Source organism: Symphalangus syndactylus, chromosome 19 (assembly GCF_028878055.3).
Source record: "Symphalangus syndactylus isolate Jambi chromosome 19, NHGRI_mSymSyn1-v2.1_pri, whole genome shotgun sequence".
Taxonomy (NCBI): Eukaryota; Metazoa; Chordata; class Mammalia; order Primates; family Hylobatidae; genus Symphalangus; species Symphalangus syndactylus.
The window spans coordinates 11433488-11459343 of record NC_072434.2 but is presented as its reverse complement, the minus strand read 5'-3'; the positions used below and the strand labels follow the sequence as shown (position 1 = coordinate 11459343).

Here is a 25856-nt window from a genome sequence, read left to right as displayed (position 1 = left end):
CCCAGTTTTAAAACTTATCATAAAACTACAATAATTAAGATGGTGTGGCATTGGTGAAGGGACAGACACATAAACCAACAGAACAGAAAAGAGGGTCCTGAAACAGACTACATAAGTATGGTCAAATGATCTTTGACAAAGATGTAAAGTCATCTGAATGGAAAAAGAATAGTCTTTTCAACAAATAATGTTGCAAAAAAAATGTGAACCTTGACCCAAACCTCATACCTGATACAATGATTAATTCAAAATGGATCACAGAGATGTATGTAAAATGCAGAACTATAAAACTCCTAGAAGAAAACACAGGAGAAAATCTCCATAACCTGGGTTTGGGCAAAGTACTCTTAGACATGACATGAAAAACACAATCCATAAAAGAAAATAAGATCAGTGAACTAGGGAGTCTCTCTCAACCTATTCTGGCTTGGGGGCTGCCCAATTTTTTTTAAAAAATCAATAAACTAGACTTTATCAAAATGTAAACATTTTAATGAGGAAAAGACACTGTTAAGAGAATAAAATGAGGGAAAATAATATGTAATCACATATCCAACAAAGGGTTTATATCCCAAGTATATAAAAAACTCTCGGCTGGGTGCAGCGGTTCACGCCTGTAATCCCAGCACTTTGGGAGGCCAAGGCAGGCGGATCACTTGAGGTCAGGAGTTCGAGACCAGCCTGACCAACATGAAGAAACCCCGTCTCTACTAAAAATACAAAATTAGCCAGGTGTGGTGGCACATGCCTGTAATCCCAGCTACTCAGGAGGCTGAGGCAGGAGAATCACTTGAACCCGGGCAGGGGTGTGGAAATGGCAGTGAGCCGAGATCACGCCATTGCACTCCAGTCTGGGCAACAAGGGCGAAACTCTGTCTCGGGAAAAAAAAAAAAAAAAACCTCTCAAAACTCAGCATTAAGAGAACAAACCACCCAATTAAAAAAATGAAGAAAAGACTTCGACACTTCACCAAAGAGGACACAGATGGCAAATAACTACATGAAAAGATGTTCAACATCATTAGCCACTAGGGAAATGAAAATTAAAAACATGACAAGCTACCTTTATACATTTACTAAAATGAGTAAAATTTTAAAATATTGGCAATACCAAGAGCTAGTGAGGGTAGAGAACAACTGGAACATTGCTGATGGAATGTAAGATGGTATAGCCACTCCAGAAGAGTTTGGCAGTTTCTCATGAAGTTAAACATACATTTGCAACGTGACTCAGAAAACCCACTTCTGGATATTTACCCTGGAGCAGGACTCAGCAAACTTTTTCTATAATGGGCCAAACAGTAAATATCTTTTTTCCTCCAGATCAAAGTAATAATAGGAGTCATTAATAAATTGGACTGCACTCTTTTTGTTTCGTGTTTATTTTCTTCCATTTACTATCTAACAACCTCTCCCCCCAAAGTAGCCTGGTTCAAATTAATTGTGTTGGCCAGGCACGGTGGCTCACACCTGTAATCCCAGCACTTTGGGAGGCTGAGGCGGATGGATCACGAAGTCAGGAGATCAAGACCATCCTGGCTAACACGGTGAAATCCCATCTCTACTAAAAATACAAAAAAAAAAAAAAAAAAAAAAAAATTAGCTGGGCGTGGTGGCAGGCGCCTATAGTCCCAGCTACTCAGGAGGCTGAGGCAGGAGAATGGCGTGAACCTGGGAGGTGCAGCTTGCAGTGAGCCAAGACCACGCCACTGCACTCCAGCCTGGGCGACAGTGCAAGACTCCAAAAAAAAAAATTAATTGTGTTAAATCACTGAGAGCTGAGGTAGCTAAGACTTTACATCTTAAGTTTCTTTCTATAGTATGTCCCAATAACAGCACTTCCACCTGTACAAAATCCCCAACTTGCTCAAAGGTTTCTTGTCTCATCCTTTTAAATAGCTCCTTTCATTTATGTATAAGTTGAGCAACAACACTGAATTCAGAGATTCAAGTGTAAATCAAAGGTCTTTTAATTTTATAACATTGGGAAAACTTTAAGTAATGTAATTTAGCCGTATCGGCCTTAGATTCCTGATATGGTTTGGCTGTGTCCCTGCCCAAACCTCATCTTGAATTATAGCTCCCATAATTCCCACGCATCATGGGAGGGACCTGGTGGGAGGTAATTGAATCATGAGGGGCGGGTCTTTCCCTCTATCATGATAGGTCTTTCTCACTATCATGCTGTTCTCATGATAGTGAGTAAGTCTCACGAGATCCGATGGTTTTATAAAGAGGAGTTCCCTTACACAAGCTCTCTCTTGCCTGCTGCCATGTAAGACATGACTTTGCTCCTCATTCGCTTTCCACCATGATTGTGAGACCTCCCCAGCCATGTGGAACTGTGAGTCATTCAAACCTCTTTCCTTTATAAATTACCCAGTTTGGGGTATGTCTTTATTAGCAGTGTTAAGAACAGACTAATACAATTCCTAAAATGAGTAAATGGAAAAAAGGAAATTCTAACATCTCCTAAAGGTAAAGGATTACACCAAATTGCCAGGAATATGTGTACATGAATACCTCTCTGTTTTGCTAACAGAGCTCTAAAAAGGTTCAGAATTGAACTATTATATATGGTAAGGGTTTTGATCTTAAAGAAATGTAAAGCCAGAAAGGAATTTTGAGATATTTTAAGTCAAGCAGAAGAAACGAACTCCATGGTTCCTCCCTGCCTGACTGAATTAGTTGAAAAGAAAAACACAGATGGTAAATATAATTAATTTACACCACCTCCTGTTCACTATCCCCCAAAGCACTTATTGATATGTTCATTCATTCAACTGGTTTTATTTTCTTCAGAGAGACACAGGGTTCTACCACTGCAGAAGATATAAAAGTATATTAGAATTCTATCATGAAGTAATTAATGCAATTCAAGAGAAAGTAGAACGTGAGGGAAGATAGAGGGTGGAAGGAAAAAAGAAAAATTAAAACAGATAAACATTTTAAATAGTATACACAATTTGCCTGCCTTTCCAGTCAACAGATGTATGCCCTGGAGTATGGATAGACTGGAATCTTGAATATGCTGTTCCCTGTCATATTCAGCTCTCATGCCCATCATCATGTCAGCATCTCATATGCCCATCATCACGCCAGCATCTCACTTAGCTGTGTGATTTTTGCTTTTTAAAGGTATGTTTTCTTCCATATAAAACTTAAGTCAACTTTTTAATTGAGGTAATACAATCCCTGTCTTTAAGAAGTTTGCTCACTTATTGGGAATAAAAAACAAACTGTGAAATAATACAATACACACGAAAATAGGTACCACTGAAGCTAGGAAAAGAAGTCATTGTGAGCTGAAATATGAAGGGAAGAGATACCAAAGACAGGGAGAACATGCCCGGATAGTAACCTTCTTGGGGAGATAGCTGGTACTGAGAAGAAGAGGAAATAAGATTATATCCATAAATACAAATTCAGATTATAGGATTACTTTTAAAAGTCATATACTAGACTTTAGGCCAGGGAATACAAAATTCCTGTTTTATCACCACACAGGTGACAACAGAGGGAAGTAGGCTTCCTATACGACAATAGGGAGCAGTGGGACTGTGTTTAAATAAAGAGAACATTCACCACCCAAAGTGGGGAGACACTATTCAGCTCTAGTCTCTTGCTGATATTTGGAAACACAGACCCAGGCTACCATATCCTCCAATTCTTTAAAAGTACTTGGAAAGTCAAGAGTTTTTATGAAAGTTAAAGAAAGAGGGCATTAACAATGAAGGAAGGTTTATGAGCAAGCCGGGAGGAATGAAATCCAAACAAAAGGACTGGGTCTTGATAGGAGTGACATTCTACACTGCAGCAGAAAGAATAAAGGGAGGGAGCACCCAAAAGATAAGGGAGGCTTGGGCCAGGTTATTAAAGCATCAGAATCCTTAACATTATGTTATTAACAACAGAAAGCCAGTAGGTAAAAGGAACTGGTAACATACGGGTCAGAGGGAAGGAATGAAGAGCTGTTGGGAATGATGAAGGCTAGTTTGCTAAATGGGGTTTTTAAAGATGAGAGTATCTTGGCTGAGCGCAGTGGCTCACGCCTGTAATCCAGCACTTTGGGAGGCCAAGGTGGGTGGACCACTTGAGGCCAGGAGTTCAAGACCAGCCTGGCCAACATGATGAAACTCCGTCTCTACAAAAAATACAAAAATTAGCCAGGCATGGTGGTGTGCACCTGTAGTCCTGGCTACTCCGGAGGCTGAGGCACGAGAATTGCTTGAACCTGGGAGGTGGAGGTTGCAGTGTGCCCAGATCCCGCCACCCGCCACTGCACTCCAGCCTGGGTGACAGAGTGAGACTCTGCCTAAAAAACAAAAAACATGAGAGTATCTTTATATCCTGGAGGATAAGAGCAAAGATAGAAGGAGATAGTACTAGTGAGATGAAGAAAGCAAGATGGGATATTAACCATGCAGAAGAGACTATCTACAGATAAATGAGGGTTTGAATAAATTAGGGGAGGGAGACAAGAAAAAAGAGGAAGTCTCCAGAGCACAGTTCCAAGCCACCAGCTAAAACCATGTCAAAGAGGTAATGAGAGGAGTTAAAAACTGACCTAGGAAAGAGAACTTCTCAGAAGGTTATCACAAATGTAGATATCCTAAGTGGAACTGAGCTACACAAAGCTGGGGATGCCCCTTAAAATAAAAGAGTAGAAAGCAGAATGTAAGAATTCACAATAGCCAAATATCTAAGAGGTTTTAAGCAAAGAAATTCATAGTTGGGGTTAATGTATCCTCTAGTTTGAGGCTTAGCCACATTCCCAAATCTTGAAATCTAGAAAAGGAAAAGAATAAAGTATTAAGAATATTCTGAAATGAGAAACCAATTAATTGTATTTATACTACATAGTAGCAAAATTTTTCTATTTGGAGGGGCTTTCAGTCTATATTTTCTCAATTTCTGCAACAGCCCTAAAAGACATACCATCCAGGTATTAGTGTTATTTAAAGCTAAGGATCAGAGAAGATGCTTGTGCAAGGTAATACTGTAAGGAAGCACTGTAAATCTGACTAGAATCCAGTGAAACCAAAACACAGGTAGCCCCTGTCTAATGAGATTACTAACCATTTAACTAAAAGTGAAGTGTGCTGTGTTTTCACGGTATAATGAAAACACATGGGCTTTAGAGGAGCCCTTCACTCAAAAGACTAGCTCGGCTCTTGCCAGCTCTGTCACTCACATTGTGCACGCTACCTAACTTCCACAGACCTTCTTTGCTCACTGATACCACTTCCCTCGACAGGATTGTTTTCAACATTAAATAAGAAGCCATGTGTAAGCACTTGTTAAACAGCCTGGCACAGCAGATACTCAATCAAGGTGTTTCTTCTCACTAGAAGCATTACTGGTTATCTGTGTTGGCACAGAAGTTAGTCTCCCTACTGCAGAATGAAGTAAAAAGGCTTGGGAGGGCTTTCTTTTTAACAAAAAGTCTTATCAAAGGATAAACAGTTCCTAAGGGAATCAGAGAAATTAACCTAAACAGCAAACTATACATGGAAAAATCTAAGGTTACAAGAAAAAAACATCATTTTGAAAATGGTATTAATAGGATGATTAATGTAAGCATATGACACAGAGACAGGAAAGAATAAAGAGATTAACTAGAACACACTATAGGTGTAAGGTTCTCACTGAGCAAGGAGCCCAAACCTAGAGTCCATAGGATCCATAAATGGACTTCAGAGTTGTGACTCCTTGAAATAGTAAAATTGTGACCATGTGCAAAGGTTCTATGGAAAGCTGAAAAATGTACCCCTCCACAACCCCAAAGATATCCACGTCAAATCCCTGGAACCTGTGAATGTTACTTTATATGATAAAAAATGTGATTAAGTTAAGAATATTGAGAGGAAGTGCTTATCCTGGATTATCTAGATGGACCTTAAATCCAATGACACAAGTCCTTGTGTAAGAGATACACGGAGAAGAAGGGGCAGTAATGTGACCCTGGAGGCCGAGGCTGAGTGATGCAGCCACAAGCCCAGGAACGCAGCCCAGATGTTGGAAGAGGTGAGGGATCTCCCCTAGAACCTCTGGGGAGATCTCGGCCCTGCTGACACCTTGATTTGAATGTCAGGCCTCTAGAACAGTGAGAGAATAAGTTTATGTTGCTTTAAGCACTTCTGTAGTAATTTGTTTTGGTAGTCACAGGAAACTAACACAGATGCACCCTTCTAGAGGGAGGGGCTATTTACTTTCATCAGATTCTGAAAGAGGTTCTAATAAACCTCCAAAGGTAAAAGAACTACCACTGCAGAAAGTAAGCAAAACTGTCTATAAACAAAAGAATTAAAAAATTTTTAAACCAGCAAAACAAGTAGTTATTTGGATAAGGTCTCATAGCTACTAAATGCTGAAGTAAGAATTTATCTATGAATATAACTCAATATTCATTTCATTATCTCTTGGGGTTCAACTCTACGAATGCATTAAAAGGAAGTGATTCCCAAACAATTCAATCATTTGTTAAAAATATAAGTTCCCAGGCTCCACCCTTGATGTACTGATGCAGAATCTCCAGGGTACAGGAATATATATATTTATGCTTATAAATATGTATGTTGTCTTACTTAAAGCTCCTCAAATAATTCAGATGTTTAGACAAGGTTAGAAACTATGACTATGAAGCAGGCGTCCTCAAACTTTTTCTATAAAGGATCAGATAGCAAAATTTTCAGATATGCAGGCCAAGAGGCAAATGAGGGTATTATGTAGGCACTTACATAACAAATTTGTTCTCTAACAAATTTCTACAAGAATTTTATTGACAAAATTCAAAATAAAAAATTAATAATAATTGAATATAATTTATATAATGCAGGTCTACTAATGACAAGAATGGAATTATTTCTCAGGAGAGAATATTTTGCTTAATTCAAGTTCAAAGTTAGTGTTCTCTTAGCATCAGGTTGATTGCAAATGTTCATCTGTAAAAGCTTCTTAGCTGGAGGGGAGTTACGAAACAGGCAGTGAGCTGGATTTGGCCCAAGGGCTGTAGCTTGCCAACCTCTGCAGTAAGGTACAAGGAAGAAGAAAGAACCACAACCCCTGCCCTTAAGCAATTTACAAGTCTGTTAAAGAGACAGGAAAAGAAAAGGTAAGAGTCAAGAACATGAAGGAGAAATCGGAATGTTGTAGAGCAATGATTCCCAACCTTGTCAAGTATGAACATTCTTTTTTAAGGTCAAAAAATGTGTCCAGCCTTAATATGTCAGTTCTTTTAGAATTGAGTGAAAATATCCATAATAAAAGTAACAACAAAGTTTAAAAGCTTTTAAAGGATTTCTTATTAATCAAAACAGCTGCCACATATATTGATAAACATTAGCACATATTTACAAGACACATTATTTATTCATCTACAGATGGTACTTAATATGCATATGGATTCCTGACCCCCTGAGATAACTCTGAGGCACTGCAGGAAATCTCAGCCCAATAGTTAGGAACCACAATTACAGAGTTGATGCCAAAGAGGTTCAGAGGGAGGCAAAGAGTGGAAACTGGAGCAGTGTGGAAGAGTGTCACGAGGTTAGATAGGCAGGTAGAAATTTTCAAAGAAACGAAAGAACAGATTTTGGGGAGAGGAAGAATGAAACTGAGAAAATGCAGAGGGGTTGCAGGAGAGCAGCCTTACCAAAAGCTTGGAACAGGACCAGATACATGGGGGCTCTGGACCACTTAGCCTGATTCTGCCAACAGAGCCAACATTTAAGTGCTTTCCATGTATGGAGTGCTGATATGCATTCTTTCATTCAATCCTCACCAAGAATAGTTTCCTAATACACTAGCTGCGTGAGTAAATGATCCTGGTTTCATCAGGTACAACCCTAAGTGGGTCAGGATCTAGACTTTTCCACCTTAAAAAATAAAAAATGTAAAAAGTCTTCCCTTGACCCTATATCACTCCCTTCAGTATCACCCTCTACTCCCTCACAGCCAAACTTCTGGAAAACCATACATTCTTGTTTCCATTTTGTCCTCTCCCATTCACCATTCATCTTCAACCCACTCCACTCTAGTTACACTTCTACCACCTCAACAAAGCTGCTCTTGTTAAATACAATAAAAGATATGTCAGCTCTCATCTTGGAAAATGTAAATAAATACTCAGCTGCATTTAGCAGGTCCCTGCCTTGAAACACTGTGGACTTCTGTGACCCCACACTCTTAAGGCTGGCATTCCTTCCACTTCTTCTCTTCCCATCTTCCTCTCTTAACCTCCAAATGGTGGCATTCCCTCACGAGTTAATCCTGGGCCTCTCATCACTTTGTACTGAAATATCCCTAGGTGACTGCAGCTTTAAACACTATGGATAATTTGCCAATTTCTCTTTCTAGCTCAAGTTTCCCTTACAAGTTTCAGACTGCACATCCATGTCAATTTCATAGCTCCACCTGGATGTTTTTCATCTACCCTATGCTAAATTTTTAAATTTTTTAAATCTTTCCTCTCAATGTTACCTCCTCTCTGAGCTTCCCCATCTACCCAGCAGCTCACACCAGAAACCTCAGGGGCATCCCTGTCACCTCTCTCTCTACCTCATCCTCCATGTTTAATCTCTCAGCAAGTCCTGACAATTCTCCCTCCTATAAAACTCTCCAATCAGTTCACTTTCCATCTCCACTGCCATCATCACTAGACCAACCATCACCCTCACCTGATAAGGTGAGAATCTTCCACAGGGTCTCCTGGCCACACACACTGGCTTCTCTTGAGTCCATTTCTACAAAGCTGCAGAGTAGAATTACAAATGGGAATCTGATTTCATCATTCCCTTACTTAAAACTCTTCGATGGTTTCCTCTTAAGATAAATTTCAAAATCCTTAATATGCACTACAAGGCTTTAAAGGATTTGGCCTCACCAGCTTCCCTCAACCACTAAACTCCTCTCCCCCTCACTCCCTCCCTGCTGCAGCCACTGGCCTTCCCTTTGTTCCTCAAATACGACAAATGCTTTTCTGCCTTTGTGCATGCTGTCCCTCCTCCTAGCTTCACCTGGCCAACTCCTACTGATTCCTCAGGTCTCAATTTCAATGTCCCTTTCTCAAGGGCATCCCTCCCTGGCACCACTAGTCTCAAGTTCAAGTCCTCTGTCTCATCCTCTCATAGCCCTTTTCACACGTGATTCCATGGTTATGATATGACTCCTGTTGTCTGTCTCCCACACTAACACGTAAACTTCTTAAGAACAGGAACTATGTTGTTTTGTTTGCCACTGTACTCCCAGCCACCAGCACAATATCTGACACAGAGAAGGCACTCAAATTTTTGCATTAGAATAGGTGACTGAATTAATAAATTGCTTTGAAGCACTGCAAAATTTACAAACATACAATCTAATTAGTTAATATTTTAGACTACGGCCTAAATTATTTTTATTGATTGATTAAAGCAGGAACTCGATTGAGCTATACTACTAGCTAGGCCTGAATAGCCTCAGATATATTTCTAAGACTACCTCATAAGTTAGCTTTTATTCATTTACACATGCCTTTTCCCAAAAGGCTAACATAATTATTTTCCTAGGTATTAATATAATAATGATCATTCTAATAATGATGAAATTATCATTTACAGTGTGCGAAACACCAGGCTTCACTTTACATTCAAGTTTCATAAACTCCATTTTTACAGATGATGAAACTGAAGCTCAGAGAAATTAAGCAACTAGCTCAAAGATAAAACTAGCAAGTGGAAGAAACAGGATCCAACCTCATACTAGCTCAAAAATCAATGTTTTTTTCCCAACACATCATGCCATCTCTAATATCATACTTATTTTGCAATATCTATTATTTGTTGAAAATACATCTATATACAAGTATCTGAGGCTTAACACAGCTTAGAATGATTATTTACACTTTATAATGGCTGCTTAATTCAGAGTCTCATATACAAAAACAAATCCTATCCCAACCGTATAAAACAGCCTGCAACAATTATTCCAAATGACAATCTTGTTCCTTATCCATGTAACCTATACTTATAAATTTAGCCCCCAATTAATTTTCTTCCCTTCAAGGACCTCAGTTAACTTTAATAAATGGAACCATCATATTAGGGGGAAATGTATATATTGATCTCTGTTTTTCAAAAAACTTGTCACAAATGCATTTTGAACATGCAGTTCATAACAAACTCAACTATTCATAAAACCATCCATCGCTGGGCATGGTAGCTCACACCTGTAATCCCACCACTTTGGGAGGCAGAGGCAGGTGGATCACCTAAGGTCCGGAGTTCAAGACCAGCCTGACCAACATGGTGAAATGCCATCTCTACTAAAAATACAAAATTAGCCAGGCATGGTGGTACATGCCTGTAATCCCAGCTACTCGGGAGGCTGAGGCACAAGAATCACTTGAACCCGGGAGGTGGAGGTTGCAGTGTGTCAAGATCTCGCCATTGCACTCCAGCCTGAGCAACAAGAGCAAAACTCCATCTCAAAAATAAATAAATAAATAAATAAACCATCCATCAAAACCAACCAGAATAAAAACTATGCCAAAAGTCATTTTGATAGGAATTAATCTACATCACACTCTCTAGCCCAGTATTTATAAATCAGTAACTTTACTAACTGGTAGTAGGCAGTCGATAAAAATTTGATTGATCAATCACACAATAAACACAATTCTACAACAGATGTCCCGCTTTTTTAAGAGAGTAAACAGGAACTATTGCTATTCCTAATAATGAAACACATAACTAGTAAACATTTCCTCAACATGAAGATAAAGGTCATTCAACCCAACTATGTATATTAATTCTTGAAAAGCATTGTTCTAACTCAGTAAACACTTTTAAATCCAAAAGAGCTTTAAATTAGTATTTACATGTCGTGAACTAGCCTCATTATTAAAGTCATAATACATAATAAAAAGAACGGGGATTTTTTTTTTCAGAGACAGGGTCTCGCTCTCCTGCCCAGGCAACAGTGTGCAGTGGTAAGATCACAGTTCACTGCAATCTCAAACTCCTGGGTTCAAGTGATCCTCCCACCTCAGCTTCCCAAGTAGCTAGGACTACAGGTGCAGGCTACCACACCTGGCTAATTTTTAAATTTTTTGTAGAGACAAAGTCTTGCTATGTTGCCTAGACTGGTCTCAAACTCCTAGCCTCAGCTTCCCAAAATGCTGGGATTACACGTTTTTTGTTTTTTTTTTTTTTTTTTGAGACAGAGTCTCGCTCTGTCGCCCGGGCTGCAGTGCAGTGGCGCAATCTCGGCTCACTGCAAGCTCCGCCTCCCGGGTTCACGCCATTCTCCTGCCTCACGTTTGAGCCACTGTGCCTGGCCAGGATCATGAATTTTTTAAAAATTAAAATACAACAAAATTACTTAACACTCAAAACTTACTATAAAGCTACACTAACTAATCAAGATAGTGTGGTACTGGCACAAGGACAGACATACAGAGCAATGGAATAGAATTGAGTCCAGAAGTAAAGCCATACCTCTATGGTCAATTGATTTTTAACAGGGGTACCAAGATCACTCAATGTGGAAAATCATTTTCAACAAATGATTCTAGGACAACCGGATATCTACATGTAAAAGAATGAAGTTTGGACCCTTACCCCATACTACATGGAAAATTTAACTCAAAATGGATCAAAGATTTAAATACAAAAGCTAAACTCAGCCGGGTTCAGTGGCTCACACCTGTAATCCCAGCACTTTGGGAGGCTGTGTTGGGTGGATCACTTGAGGCCAGGAGTTTGAGGCCAGCCTGGCCAACATGGTGAAACCCCATCTCTACTAAAAATACAAAAATTAGCCAGGTGTGGTGGTGGGTGCCTGTAATCCCAGCTACTTGGGAGGCTGAGGCAAAGAATCACTCCAGCCTGGACAACAGAGCGAGACTTCATCTCAAACAATAACAACAACAACAACAACAACAACAACAACAAAACGCTAAACTCTCAACAGAAAGCATAGATATAAATCTTCATGACCTTGGATTAAGCCATGGTTTCTCAGATAGAACACTAAAAGCATAAGTAACCAATGAAAAAATAGATAGGGTCTAGTATACAGAATACAGAAAGAATTCTTACAACTCAACAATAAAAAGAAAAATAACCCAATTTAAAAATGGACAAAGGACTTGAATAGACATTTCTCCAAAAAAGATACACAAATGGCCAATAAACACATGAAAAGATTATTATAGTCATTAGAGAAATGCAAATCTAAACCACAGTGAAATACCACTTCACACCCACTTAGGATGGCTAGTATTAAAAAAACAAAAACAAAAACAAAACAGAAAATAACAACTGTTAGTGAGGATGTGGAGAAATTACAACTCTCCTACATTGCTCGTGGGAATGTACAATAGTGTAGCTGCTATGGAAAACAGTCTGGCAGCTCCTCAAAAGTTAAACACAGAATTACCATATGACCCAGCAATTTAACTCCTAGTCCAAGAGTACTGAAAACATATATTCACACAAAAACTTCTACATGAATGTTCATAGCCACATTATTCATAGTAACCAAAAAGTGGAAACAACCCAGTGTTCAGCTGATGAATATATAAATAAAATGTGTGTCTATCCACACAATGGAATATTACTCAGCCACACAAAGGAATAAAGTGCTGACACATGATATAATATAGATGAATATTAAAAACATAATGCTAAGTTTAAAAAGCCAGACACAAAAGACACATATTATATATAATTCTCTTTATATGAAATGTCCAGAATAGGCAAAAGCATAGAGACAGAACATAGATTAGTGGTGGCCAGGAACTAAAGGTAGGAGAGAACGTGGAGTGACAACTAACGCGTTTGAGGTTTCTTTTGAGGGTGATGAAATGTTGTAGAATTAGATAATAGTGACAGATGCATAACTGTATGGATATGCTCAAAGCCATTGAATTATATACTTTAAAATGATTAATTTATGGTAGGTAAATTATATCCCAATTAAAAAATATATATGTGTATATGTGTGTAACGCTAAAGCTATACGGAACATAGTTTTGTCTTTTGATAATTCAGAAACATCTTGATGTATTTAAATTTATAAACTTTTTCCCATAGTGTCAAATAATACAAATTTCTAATTAAAAGCACACTCAAAATGTGCATTAGATACATGATTCGTATGGCTTCTTTTCTTTTTCTTTTTTTTTTTTGAGAGACACGATGTCACTCTGTCCCCCAGGCTAGAGTGCAGTGGCACAATCACAGCTTACTGCAACCTTGAACTCCTGGGCTCAGGCAATCCTTCTGCTTCAGCCTCCCGAGTAGCTAGGACTACAGGCATGTACCACCATGGCCACCTAATTTTTTAATTTTTTGTAGAGATAGGATCTTGCTATTTTGCCCAGGCTGGTCTGGAACTCCTGGCCTCAAGCTATCTTCCTGACTCAGCCTCCCAAAGTATTGGGGTTATAGGTGTGAGCCACTGCATTCAGCCTCATATGTTTTCTTAATGTTTAATGAAGAAAAAAGTTTGGGGAAAGTTTCTTCCTACTAAAATTTGATGAATCTATTAAACCTTAAGAAAAACTATAACCAGTAATCACAAGCCACATGTGGCTATTGAGCGCTTGAAATGTAGCTAATATGACTACGGTACTGAAATTTAGATCTTATATATTTTAATTCATTTAAAATTTTTTGTTTGTTTGTTTGAGACAGAGTCTCACTCTATTGCCTAGGCACTCCGTGGCGCAATCTCGGGTCACTGAAACCTCTGCCTCCCCGGTTCAAGTGATTCTCCTGCCTCAGCCTCCCAAGTAGCTGGGACTACAGGGTGTGCCACCACCCCCGGCTAATTTTTTTAGTAGAGACTAATATTTAGTAGAGATGGGGTTTCACCGTGTTAGCCAGGATGGTCTCGATCCCCTGACCTTGTGATCCGCCCCCCCTCAGCCTCCCAAAGTGTTGGGATTACAGGCATGAGCCACCGTGCCCGGCCTTAAATTTAAATATATATAGTCATGTATGGATAGAACTGGGAAACTGAATCTAATTCCAGGCATTTGAAAGGCAAGGCCTGGCCGGGTGCAGTGGCTCATGCCTATAATCCCAGCACTTTGGGAGGCTGAGGTAGGCAGATCACCTGAGGTTAGGAGTTCGAGACCAGCCTGGCCAACGTGGCAAAACTCCGTTTCTACTAAAAATACAAAAATTAGCCGGACGTGGAGGTGCACGCCTGTAGTCCCAGCTACTCAGGTGGCTGAGGCAGGAGAACTGCTTGAACCCAGAAGGCGGGGGTTGCAGTGAGCCAAGATTGCGCCATTGCACTCCAGCCTGGGCGACACGGCAAGACTGTGTCTCAAAAAAAAGAAAAAGAAAAAAAAAAAAAGAAAGGCAAGGCCTATGTAACAAAGTGAAAAGTATAACCAAGAAAATAAAATGTGGGCCGGGCGCGGTGGCTCACGCTTGTAATCCCAGCACTTTGGGAGGCCGAGGCGGGCGGATCACGAGGTCAGGAGATCGAGACCACGGTGAAACCCTGTCTCTACTAAAAAATACAAAAAAAAAATTAGCCGGGCGTGGTGGCGGGCGCCTGTAGTCCCAGCTACTTGGAGAAGCTGAGGCAGGAGAATGGCGTGAACCCGGGAGGCAGAGCCTGCAGTGAGCCGAGATTGCACTCCAGCCTGGGCAACAGAGCAAGACTCCATCTCAAAAAAAAAAAAAAAGAAAAGAAAATGTGATGAAATAGCTTTACAAAAAAAAAGTATAACATCATAACTAATCATTCTATAATACTATCTATATCTCATTTTTAGTTATTTGTACTATAATTTAAAATAAGAAACAGAAATCAGTCAGGTTTGCTTTGTTTTTCATATTTTAAAATATAAAACAGCAAATAGAAATCATTTTTAGCCAGGTACAGTGGCTCACGCCTGTAATCCCAGCACTTTGGGAGGCTGATGCGGGTGGTCCACCTGAGGTCAGGAGTTCGAGACCAGCCTGGCCAACATGGCAAAACCTCGTCTCTACTGAAAATACAAAAATTAGCCGGGCATGGTGGCCGGCCCTACTGAATATACAAAAATTAGCCAGGCATGGTTGCCGGCGCCTGTAGTACCAGCTACTCAGGAGGCTGAGGCAGGAGAATCACTTGAACACAGGACATGGAGGTTGCAGTGAGCTGAGATCGCGCCACTGCACTCCAGCCTGGGCGACAGAGTGAGGCTCCAACTGAAAAAAAAAAAAAAAAAAAAAAGAAAGAATTTTTAATAATCTAGATTTTAGATAATTATATTCTTAAGAAGAAATGAGACATTCTACTAACTAATGAGTGTATAAACAACCGGCAACATTTTACCATGTCAGTAACAGGATACACAAAACTTGAAAAACCTTGTGACCACAGCTTTTGGTAATGGTGCTTCATTTTTTAGTTCCTATGAAACGCCTCTGCTTCATAAAATCAGCAGTTGAGATTACTAACAAACTTTCAGGTTTTTTGTTTTTGTTTTTGTTTTGAGACAGAGTCTCCTCTGTCCAGAGACAGGCTGGAGTGCAGTGGTGCGATCTCAGCTCACTGCAACTTCTGCCTCCTGGGTTCAAGCAATTCTCCTGCCTCAGCCTCCCGAGTAGCTAGGACTACAGGCGTGCACCACCACGCCAGTCCAATTTTTGTATTTTTAGTAGAGACGGGTTTTCACCATGTTGGCCAGGCTGGTCTGAAACTCCTGACCTCAAGTGATCCACCCGCCTTGGCCTCCCGAAGTGCTAGGATTACAGGCGTGAGCCACCACACCCAGCCAACTTTCAATTTTTAATGGTAGAGTTCATTAGTCTTAGGCACTACTAGGGCATATAAATGCAAAACTATGTTTAACAGAAATAGACTAGTAATTATAATTTAAATGTTTTAAAATGAACATCACCCAAGTCTCTGGGATCCAAGCAAGTATCCTTAATAAGTAAAGTAGGCCCAAAATAAGACAAGAAGCAGGATCTTGGATAAACTGGACAGTAAAGGGGGTGGTCATCATGCAGCTCCAGCAAATCGTTACTATGCAGGAACGAGGGCTCAGCATGGCCAGATCTCTAATTTCTCAAGAATAGCTGGAAATGTGGAATTTGTTTTCATGTTTTGTGAAATCTCCCTAATTTGAAATGTTGACAACTAATTTTTTTTAAGTTTAAATAGTGCTAAGACAAAATAAAACACATCAGCTTCTGAATATGGCCACTAATTTGCAAACTCTGAAAAGAAACTCCTAAAACGAAGCCTAAGTACTCAGCAAACCCTAATTTTAGATTAGGAATGGTAAACTCTTACGTAACAATATTTGTCAAACTTTGGGGTGCACTAGTGATCTTTAAAGTTCTCAAGGCAGACCAGACCCTAGAGCTTTACTGTATTAATGTCACATTTATTTCGTATTCCTTACTAAAGTACCAAAGGTAACTCACTCCTTCCATTCATTTTGATGACATTTTCTTACTGCAGCCAAATGGAAATAGAGTGGATGTCTTAAACATATGCTACTGGTAAGCAGTCTAAGAATCAAAACAGTTCAGAAACCACTGGGAGACAAAAGAAACACACTTTGGAGGCTACTTTACACTTTTGAACAGACCTCAAAGAAAATTAATTAGATGGCAAAATTGCTCTCCATTCTATAATAATCAACCAATGTACAACAGGATGGTAGCAGTGCTATTTGAATTATAATTACATAGTTAAACAAAAATCTTGTGTTGTACTTTTTGGTATGGACATAGTAGCATTATAGGCATGAATCTTCTGGGAAAATACAGATAGCAACAAGGAGAAAAAACTGCACAAAACTGCTTTTTCACAAAACCTAGGAGAAAAACAAAAATATAAAAATCCCAGGCCAGGTGCGGTGGCTCATGCTTATAATCACAGCACTTTGGCAGACCAGGTGGAAGGACTGCCTGAGGCCAGGAGTTTGAGACCAGTCTGGGCAATTTGGCAAGGCCCCATCTCTACAAAAAAATTAAAATAATTACCCAGGCATAGTGGCACATGCCTGTCATCTTAGCTACTTGGGCTGAGGTGGGAAGGATCACTTGAGGCCAGAAGTTTCAGGCTATAGTGAGTTGGAATGCACCATGGTATTCCAGCCTGGGTGACAGAACAAGACCCTGTCTCCAACAACAACAAAAAAAGCCAAAAAATTTAAATCTAAAAAATAAAACCACCGAAGTACCTGAGAACAAGGCTGAGATCAAACAAGGCAGACAATCTATGCTGGGGTGGACAGCAGCTTATAGGGAAAGACAGTGTGGCATGTGATGAGGAGGGCCTGACAGTGGCAGATCTCAGAAAGCAACAGCAACAATACCCTTCCTTAAGAAAAGGGTTGCCAGGCACGGTGGCTCACGCCTGTAATCCCAGCACTTTGGGAGGCTGAGGTGGGTGGATCACCTGGGGTCAGGAGTTCGAGATCAGCCTGGCCAACATGGTGAAACCCCGACTCTACTAAAAATACAAAAATTAGCCAAGCATGGTGGCAGACGCCTGTACTGCCAGCTACTCCGGAGGCTGAGGCAGAGAATCTCTTGAACCCAGGAGGCAAGAGGTTGCAGTGAGCCAAGATTGCACCACTACACTCCAGCCTGGGCAACAGAGTGAGACTCCATCTCAAAAAAAAAAGGCAGGCGGTGGAGTGGTTTACATTGGCATGCTGGAGCCATGTCCCTCCAATCACAGCTGCAAAGGAAGGAGTGGAAAGTTCAGAATTAGTGGCAAAAGACCTTATAGACTTGTTCTGGTTTAGAGAGGCAGAAGACTTGTGGCAACACGGAGAAACACACCCAGGTGTCATACATGAAAAAGACTACCTCTGTGGCAGAAAACTGGAAATCTACCCTGGCCCCATCCAAACCTCCTACAAATAACAGATTGAGGAAAATCCAATTCATTAAGTCACAAGGAAAAAAAGGTAACTGGCATGGTACTGACTGAGAGATACTTTAAGAAAAATGATAGCTAATGTACCAACTGTCAAAGTACACAAAAAAAAAATTACAATGGAGAAGACAAAAATTATAACTGAATAATTTTGCTTGATTTTAAGAAAATCAGTGAAGCCATCATCACTATGAACAAGACCACAAATAAGAAATACAAGAACTCAAGGGAGAAATGTCTAGATAATAGGAATAGGGAAGCATGAATTGGCAGAACTAAACAAAAAAAAAAAAAATAGAAGAATAAACAAAGCCATCACAGAAATGAAGAAGAAACTGATAGGAGAACAAAGAAGAGACATTGCAGAAAACACAGTAAAAGACATGAAAGAAACAAATGAAAAAGTGTTTAAAAGGATTAAAGGCAAAATAACAGATACAAAAAACATACAAAAGGAGATTCAACATACATATAACTTAGGTCTCCAAAAAGGAAAACCAAAACAATGAGACAAAGTAAATATTTAAAGATATTATTAAAGAAAACTTTCCTGAAATGAAAATACATTTGAATCTAAATATTAAAAAGGCACACATGTACCAGTAAAAATTGAGCTAAACAGTCAATACCACTATATCCTAATAAAGTTACTAGATATGAGAGATAAAGGGAGAATCCCTTTGGGCAGACAGGCAAAAAGACCAAGTCAATAATAGGAAAAAATTCAATCTGGCTTCATATAACATTTAATGCCAGAAGATGTTTGTATAATACCTGTAAGATACTCAAAAAATAAAGTGTGAGGCAAGGACTTTGTAACCTGCTAAGTTATCCTTCAAGCATAAAGCAATGGGCTGGGCGTCGTGGCTCACACCTGTAATCCTAGCACTTTCGGAGGCCGAGGCAGGCAGATCACCTGAGGCCAGGGGTTCAAGACCAGCCTGGCCAACATGGCAAAACTCCATCTCTACTAAAAATACAAAAAATTAGCCGGGTGTGGTGGTGCATGCCTGTAATCCCAGCTAATCGGGAGGCTGAGGCAGGACAACTGCTTGAACCCAGGAGGCGGAGGTTCCTGAGTAAGTGAGCTGAGAACACACCACTGCACTCCAGCCTGGGCAACAGAGTGAGACTCCGTCTCAAAAAAACAAAAAACGTATAAAGCAACAGAAGACAGATTCTGAAAATGTTGTAAGAATAATATCCTCATCTTGTTCCCCTGAGCCCTTATTGAGAAACTGCTAGAGAATAAACTTCAGCCAACCAAAGAATGGCTCTGCACGAAGTACCTGGGTGAACATTACATTTAACTAAAGAATTAAGACAAAAACAGATGGAAATGAAGTTGATAAAACAGAATGTAAATATTATAGGCTATAACACTGTATAAACTCAAATAACATAAATTGAAAGAAGGGAGAAAGCAGAGAGAAGTATAATAAGCTTACTGATTACCTTGATGTAATAGCTGGGAGTCAGTATATAGTCTTAAAGCTCAAGTAGTAGAAGCATAAGCATACATAATAGCACAGATGTATATGCTATTTTAAATAAACATTACTGACTAAGATTGGGTGAGGAAGAAGAGAAAGGGGAAGACAGAAGGATTAAAAAGAGTTCTACCTTTGGTCATAGAAGAGAATGAATGGTTACTATCAATAGAGAACTAAGAATATTAAAGTAATAAGGCTGAAATACAAACCTTCCTAAATATCAGAACTGAAAAGCAAAGAAAAAGATACTACACAGTGAAAGACTTAACATTCATATGTATATATAAATAGAAAACATAAAATACAATGGCAGAACCATGACAAGTTTTTGACATATGAATAAATATAAATATGGATTCAACTCATATTAACAGAGATTTTCAAATTCACTCACAAAGCAAAACCTAACTCCATGCTATATACTAGAGACACATCTAAATCAAAGCAAATTATAAAAATTGGAGTTTGAAAACAAAAGGATTGGCAAAGATATGCTAGGCAAATGTAAACAAAAATAAACCAAAAAGTATTTTACCCAGCTCTTTCTGACTCCAGAACTTGAGGTCTTACTACAAACACTACAAATACTGCCCCCTGAGCTTCTGTAATAGTCTATGTGAAGGTGTGTGCATGCATGATTATATATATTTCAAAATAAGTATCTAAAATAAATTATTCAATTATAAACTATACTTGAAATAAGAACAGACATCAAATTTGTAGTACCACCAAATTGCTGAGTTTAAAGCATTTAATAATATTTACCTTTAATTACCTACCACAGGGATGGAGAAGAACAAAAATATTTCCTTCCATGATATATTTTCCATAGAAAAATCAAAACACTGTACTGAAAACTCTTCTCCTGGATTTATGTCAAGATCAGTCGTCAGCCAGGCGCAGTGACTCACACCTGTAATCTGAGCACTTTGGGAGGCTGAGGCGGGTGGATCACTTGAGGTCAGGAGTTCGAGACCAGCCTGGCAAACATGGTGAAACCCCATCTCTACTAAACATACAAAAAATTAGCCAGGCATGGTGGTACACGCCTGTAATCCCAGCTACTCGGGAGGCTGAGACAGGAGAATCGCTTGAACCCAAGAGGTGGACGTTGCAGTGGGCCAAGATCGTGCCATTGCACTCCAGCCTGGGTGACAGAGCAAAAAAAAAAATAAATAAAAAAAATCAGTTGTCAACCTAACATCATGCAGTAACTCCTCACTCTGATGACAATCTACTTTCAGGCACCCAAAACCAAAAATTCCAGTGGAGTTTTTGTTCTCCACATGAGTAGAGAGCCTTAAGGAAGTCAGATTTTATGAAATTTCCATTATACTACAACATTTCTATTGAAGCACCAAGTTTTTAACCTCTTGAAGAAATCTATAGCGATATTACTTTCAGATGTTTAAGAGTTGTATCTTCAGAAAGAGATTTCATGCCTCAAAAGCAAAAGGGCATATGGGTAGTAAAAATTAAGAAACACTCTAGGAACATTATCTAAAGGTCAATATTGGCTCTTCAAATACAAAAATCAACTTGGTGGCAACATCAATCCAGTTAATGCTTCTGGGGAAGTAACTGTGAAACCTCTTTCAATTTCAACATCTATAACAAAAGGAGAAGTGATAACAGTACCACCCTGATAAAATTATTGTGAGCATTAAGTGACTGAAGCACTTTGGTCACTGCCTGGTTTATTTTTCAATAAATCTTAGCTAATATCATCACCACGAAGATACATATTGCATCTCTTAAATGAATTATAATTACTAAGAATTCAAAGGAATTCAAATTCCTTCAAAGCCTCTCCCTAAGTTCCCTATTCCCTCCCTGTCACCACCTACCACTGATGCTAGATCAGGAGCCCCTCCTTTTTACCTCCCCTTGTACCCCTGTATATTTTCATTGTTGGTGCAGTCTCCCAACCAAGGCTGCTGTGAGCTCCTTAGAGTCACTGATTACGTCTTGTGCCTATGAGGTACCTCCAGGGTACCTGTTCCCACAGATAACTGAAGTTCAATAAAGGTGTATTAAACTAGTAAATGTGGCCAGGCATGGTGGCTCATTCCTATAATCCCAGCATTTTCTGAGGTCAAGGAAGGAGCAGCCCTTGAAACCAGGAGTTCAAAACCAGCCTGGGCAACAGCAAGATCTCATCCCTACAAAAACTGTTTTTAAAATTAGCCAAGCACGGTGATGCACACTTATAGTCACAGCTACTTGAAAGGCTGAGGCAGGAGAATCGCTTTTGAGTCCAGGAGTTCAAGGCTGCAGTGAGCTAGGATCTAGCCACCACACTCTAGCCTGGGCAATAGAGTGAGAATCTCTCTCTCAAAAAAAAAAAAAAATTAACAAATGTGGTATTGAAAGAGATTATATATATTAAACATGATGTGATTCAAGGTTTCATATTTTGTGGACTGCAATGACCTTGATAATACACCTTTCAGGAAGGTAGGCAGCTAGGGAATCTCAGAACCAGGAAAGGAAAAAGAGAACATTTAGCCCGGTGCAGTGGCTCACCATGCCTGTAATCCCAGCACTGTGGGAGCCAAGGCAGGCGGATCACTTGAGGTCAGGAGTTCAAGACCAGCCTGGCCAACATGGTGAAACCTTGTCTCTACTAACGATACAAAATTACCCAGGCATGGTGGTGGATACCTGTAATCCCAGCTACTCGGGAGGCTGACGCATGAGAATCACTTGAACCTGGGAGAGAGAGGTTGCCGTGAGCCAAGACTGTGGCACTGTACTCCAGGCTTGGCAATAGAGTGAGACTGTCTCACAAAAAAATAAAAAAAGATCATTCAAGAACTAGACATTTATTGAATACTCTGTGAGCATCAGGTAACAAATCAGGCCCTAGGGTTATAAGGAAGATCCATCCAGTGGGCCCAGAGTAGGTAAGGATCTCACCCCTACCAGTGAAAACAGATTTAAAGTTAAAGCTAGACCACTGACTCCCAGAGTTTTCCAAAATCCCAGTGCTCTTTCCACTAGAACAATGCCTCTCAAATGTTGACTGCACTCATAGTACAAAACACATTCTGAAGCACCACTCAGTATAAACACATGCATTTCTGATATATTCTATTGAATTCTATTTTATTTCACATTCTTAAAATGTTCATCTTCACATACTAAATTGGTTTTATGGCTCGAAGGTTACAAGATATTGCTCTCAAAATACATTTTTGAAACTTTCTGTAGAATTTCAAAGTCAGAAATAATTCCTAAAAATTATTTTGTCACACAATGAATATGTATCCCTCCCCGAAAAGCAGGACACTATCAAATAATCACATAACCCAGAAAAACATGGCAGCTGTCAGTTAGGGAGTAGGAGGTAACTAAACGTAGTCTCCATCAGCTTTCCCTAAAGCCCCCCCAAATAATGCCCAATTTAAGGAAAACTGTTTGCTACGTAAAAACAGCTTGGCAGCAAGTCCCCTGGCACCCTAGCTCCCTTCCAGCCAGACTTTGGCCCATGACTCTCTCTCATCCTATATAAAAATAAAAATTCTGGAGTTTCTATTAACAATAAATATTTTTTAAGTATTTCATGCACAGTTTTTTTTTTGAGACAGGTCTCTGTCGCCCAGATTGGAGTGCAGTGGCATGATCACAGCTCACTGCAACCTCGAACTCCTGGGCTCATGTGATTCTCCCACCTCAGCTTCCCAAGTTGTTGAGATTACAGGCATAAGCCACTGTGCCTGGCTGAGACTTTAATTAAATGTGTTTGGATGACAATTCCTTTATTAAAATAAGTAAATGAAAATAAAAATAAACTATTTTAAATAAATCGAATACATTTTGTTTGGTATGAAACCTTTCTCTGAAATTTGCCAATCATCACTTAAACTCCGGGCGGTGGGGTACTGATTTATCCTAGATCCAAATAAAGCATGCAGAAGTGGATCATTAGTTAAGCTAGTATCTCTTTTGGTTTGCCTTTGAAATATTAAGACAAAGGCAATATAAAACGTTTCCTCAACATGAGATATCTGCACAGCACTTCCTACTAAAGAAAATGTAAAAACAGGCCAGGTGTGGTGGCTCACGCCTGTAATCCCAGAACTCTGGGAGGCCAACGTGGGCAGATCACAAGGTCAGGAGTTCGAGACCAGCCTGGCCAACATAGTGAAACCCCCATCTCTACTAAAAACACAAAAATTAGCTGGGTGTGGTGGCATACGCCTGTAGTCCCAGCTACTCAGGAGGCTGAGGCAGGAGAATCGCTTGAACCCGGGAGGTGGAGGTTGCAGTGAGCTGAGACTGCGCCATTGCACTCTGGCCTGGGCAACAGAGCAAGACTCCATCTCAAAAAAAAAAAAAAAAAAAAAGGAAAATGTGAAAACAACAATCATTACTACTTTAGTAGCAAGCTGGGGATGAACAAACCCCAGTGTCTTCAGAGTACTTTTTAAAATGTGTAACTTAAAGTCAAACACAGACCAGAAAATCCCTTTTCCATCTTCTGTGTCTACAGACAGTTCCTCAGCTCTGAGAACACAAACTAAAGTACAAGAATGTTCATTTAAGTTCCTGGGCTTACTGGCCTCACCATTCCTCATCCAAGAAGCGTGTATGAATTTAAAGGGCTCATTTTTGTGATGGGTTAAGAGACAGTTTAATAAAACTTTAATAAATCTTCTTGTCTTTCATAAAAGAAATCTGTTTAGAACTAAGGAAAGATTTTTTAATAAAAATGAAATTTAGTTTTCCTAAGAAAAGAAAATCATGCTTACTATATCAGCTTTGTCCAATAGTACTTGCTGTGATGATAGAAGTGTTCTGTATCTGCACTGTCCATACAGTAGCCACCAGCCACCTAGTACTGAGCACTTGAAATGTGATTGGTGTGACTGAGGAGCTAAATGCTAAATTTTATTTCATTTTAATTAATTTAAATTTAAACAGTGACATGCAGCCAGCGGCTACTATATGGGGCTGTGTAGGTTAGATAATCGGCATAAGTCCTCATCAGCAGGGCTGAATAATTCACTCATATTACATGGAATGTCATAATTTGGAAAAAAAAATATATATATATATATTCCATACCAATATACCAATATTCAGTTTTTAGCTTCCTAATTAGTATTTAAGGTTTCCTCATAAGTGATTTCTCAACAAAGTTTTGGCAATTTTTATTCTAAAACATGAACATACTTAATCTGTTGAGCAGAATTCCTTTGGCAATGTTCAATTTTCCATCTGTGAAACTTGGGCATAGGGAAAAAAGAACTTCTTCACAAGCCCACCCTCCTATTGATGTAAAGGGAAGAAGTGAAATATATTATCTAAAGAAAGGCTAATATAACCCCTGAGATTATTTTATGGGTACACCTGTTCATCAACCTCTGCTTAGATGTGCTTCTTTAAACTCAGCTGAGGCTTTAAACCAAATTCATTCCTGTATTTGTTTGACTTCTTGACTATTTTCTGTTATGATCAGACTATGACTAGGCCCTCTGAAATCAAGTATTCTACCAATAGGAAAACCTTTTAAAATATATACATTAAAACAGTCTATATTTAAATGAGACAAACTGATCAAATTGTCAAAATTCAGTGGCCTGAAGAAGAGTAGACACTTCAGAGAGACTAAAATATGCAGATCATGCCAAGACCACATTCCAAGCAGGTGGCAAAAGAAATTACACAGTTCTATAGTCAGCAAGGAAGAGATACCCCAAGAAAATATGCTTTAAAATACATTGCAGCTATGCTATGGCCACAGGACAACTAACTTTGACTTCAAGCAGCACCACTGCACTCCTAATCTCAAGGTCAATGCCAAATTAATTTTACCTTCCCACCATGCTAACAATTAAATACACTATACACAAGCACAAACATTTCAGTAATTTCATGGTTAAGCAGAATGAACTTCTAGAATGGGTTTCTGAAAATACTATAAGCTAATTTAAAACAAGCAAACTTGAGTATACTATACAAGAATAAAGCCACTAGTACCATATAACATATATTTGGGAACGCTCAAACTATACCAAGCCAAGCAACTCTAAGACAGCAGAGTAAGAATTCAGCACCATAGACTAGAACTTCATTTTTTCTGTACCGCTGCTGTTGCTACCACCAAGTCCTAAAAAAGGGCTAGAAGAAGCTCAACTACTATATCCAAAAAGCATTGGAATCTCAACAAGACAGATGACAAGGAAGCAATGCATACACTATCCTAGGGGCTTCAGCTCTTGCATAATAATAAATGCCACTGCCGGAAGGAGAAAAGGCTTCATCTGGGGCAACTGAGAATACTCAGACATAGCAAGAGTCTGTCAGACTCCATAAAAGCTGTATACTATCAGTCCTTCTCTTGCGTGTGTGGATAAAATGTGCAGGTGCAGCCTGGGCAGGAAAGAGGGAGACAGAATTTCAAATGGAGAACTGCCATACTGCTTGGCCCTGGGAGTACCCCTCCTCACTCTGCCAAGCTACGAACTA

General features: G+C 39.4%; 1 protein-coding gene across 6 annotated transcripts in view; it reads right to left on the bottom strand.

Moving 5' to 3' along the window:
• LPGAT1 (lysophosphatidylglycerol acyltransferase 1) overlaps positions 1 to 25856 on the bottom strand; it is a 93002-nt gene that overhangs the window by 64501 nt on the left and 2645 nt on the right. The gene's annotated exons all lie outside the window — the stretch shown is intronic.